We start from the raw sequence: 2,500 nt of genomic DNA, 5'->3' as shown, positions 1-2,500 counted from the left end.
ATGACGTGATAAAAAAATTATGTATAGGATCAACAGGAGACGAAAAAAAAAAACGTACAAGAAATAAGCGTCAGGTTCAGAGAAAATTACGAAATAACACGCAATCATGTCAATCATCTGAACGCTCGTTTTCTCGTCAAACTAAATGGCACAGTCGACCTGGTCCATTTATAGCCTGATAATGCTTTGCTACGGGTTAGACAAGAAGTTGCCCATGGAGCAAATTTGAACGGTAACGTTTACAATGGACTTTTTTTGGGGAAAAGATCACTGTGAAACTTAGTAAGTAGACAAATAAAGTGGTGTAGTGTTACTGAGCGCCGGTGAGTAATTTCCGTAAAACAAAATAAGGATGTACAGGGGTAAATTACGTATACCGTTCTTTTACCTTTCACCCCCGAAAGGAAATTGACTAGATTTACTTTGAAATTAAGATAGCCTTTTCAAAGTATTAAGCTTACAGGAAAGGTAAAGTTAACTCCTTTAGCAATGTAGAATTCTTTTCTCTGCTGAACTCGATACAAAACAAATTAAACAATAGCCTCATTTGGTGTGAAGATATGCTAGGATATTTGTCCGCGGACAGTATCTGTTTCGACACACGAACAGTTTTCCGTGAGCTGCGAAGAACAGAGAATCCGAGCATATTTTCCCCCCAAATGGAAGCTATTGTGTTTATTATATCCTTCGAATCTTATTCGCAACGCGCTCAGTTTAATTGAAAATTGGGTAATATATAAACAATAGTCTCCATTTGGCGCAAAAATATGCCAGGATATTTGTCCGCGGACAATTTCTGCTCCGAGAACCGAAAACTGTGAGCGTCGAGGAACAGATAATGTCCAAGGACAAATATCCTACCATATTTTCGCCCCAAATGGAGACTATCGTGTTTATTATTCTTCAAATCTTTTACGCAACGCGCGCAGTTTTGAAAATTGGGGTATATTTAACAATTATTTCATAAGCGCGCGTTGGATATGAGATGGTAAATAGCCAACGAGGCGCGTAGCGCCGAGTTGGCTATAACCAGTCTCATATCCAACAAGCGCGAATGGAATAATTGTTTTATTAAATTCCTTCAACTCCAAAAATTTGGAAGTACGAAATACGAGCGGAAAAAGCGAGCAAATCCGAGCGAAATCGAAAAAAACTTGATGAGAACTGATGCTATGTTGTGTAATACCTTGTTGTCAGACAGACTCAGGCTCATCACAAAAACATTTCTTGCCTTTTCGCGTACTTCTAAACGTCGGAATTGATCCAAACTTTCCACAAAAAAAGTTTTTTTTCTCCTTTTTGGCTTTATTCAAAGAGTAATTTCGCATTCCGGCGAAAACATTTTTAGTTTAGCAACGCTTAACGCAATCATTTACCATATAAGGTCAAACCAAGGTATATGAGCTGATAACCGAGATTGAGTGAACCAATCAGAGCACGCGAAATGCATTATCCGAGGTTGAGAATTTAATAATTAACAATTATTCCATAAGCGCGCGTTGGATATGAGATGGTAAATAACCAACGAGGCGCGTAGCGCCGAGTTGGCTATAACCAGTCTCATATCCAACAAGCGCGAATGGAATAATTGTTTTATTAAATTCCTTCAACTCCAAAAATTTGGAAGTACGAAATACGAGCGGAAAAAGCGAGCAAATCCGAGCGAAATCGAAAGAAACTTGATGAGAACTGATGCGATGTTGTGTAATACCTTGTATCAGACAGACGCAGGCTCATCACAAAAACATTTCTTGCCTTTTCGCGTACTTCTAAACGTCGGAATTAATTGATCCAAACTTTCCACAAAAAAAGTTTTTTTCTACTTTTTGGCTTTATTCAAAGAGTAATTTCACATTCCGGCGAAAACATTTTTATTTTAGCAACGCTTAACGCAATCATTTACCATATAAGGTCAAACCAAGGTATATGAGCTGATAACCGAGATTGAGTGAACCAATCAGAGCACGCGAAATGCATTATCCGAGGTTGAGAATTTAATAATTTCGGATATTGCCCAGTTTCAGCTGAGGAACACTCGGTCACGTGACGTGTTTAGACCAACGGCGCACGAGCGAATATATTTCATGGATTATAAGGTTGATTAGTGACTTTCATAAATGTGCCTTTTTGCAGATCCTCAACAAGAATGGCCACCTTAGTATTTATATTAACAGTTCTTCTTGTGAACTTGACTGCAGGTAAGATTGCCAGTTAATTAACACTTAGCCGCACACACACATGTTCATATACGCAAAATGCTGCCCCTATATAGCAAAGCCTATATGATATCTGGGGCAGCTCACTTCTGAGAAACCAAAAGTGGTATAATCTCTTCCTCCTCGCGAACGAAAAACGAATGCAAAAAAAAAACAAACAAACAAAAAACAAGCACACAAACAAACAATTCAAACAAACTCAGCTTAATTCTAACCTGCGGTAATCCTGGATGAATGCCTGAAATTAGAAGTTATGTATTAAAATTCTTCAAAAGAGGAGGATA

At 38.2% G+C, this 2,500-nt stretch overlaps 1 pseudogene; it reads left to right on the top strand.

Annotated features, from left to right (window-relative positions):
* Positions 1 to 52: 52 nt before the first annotated feature.
* The window catches only part of LOC137977762 (perlucin-like protein), a 3,059-nt pseudogene continuing 611 nt past the window's right edge, over positions 53 to 2,500 (top strand).

The sequence above is a fragment of the Montipora foliosa genome, chromosome 11, assembly GCF_036669935.1.
Source record: "Montipora foliosa isolate CH-2021 chromosome 11, ASM3666993v2, whole genome shotgun sequence".
NCBI lineage: Eukaryota > Metazoa > Cnidaria > Anthozoa > Scleractinia > Acroporidae > Montipora > Montipora foliosa.
This window is presented reverse-complemented; position numbering and strand designations above follow the sequence as displayed.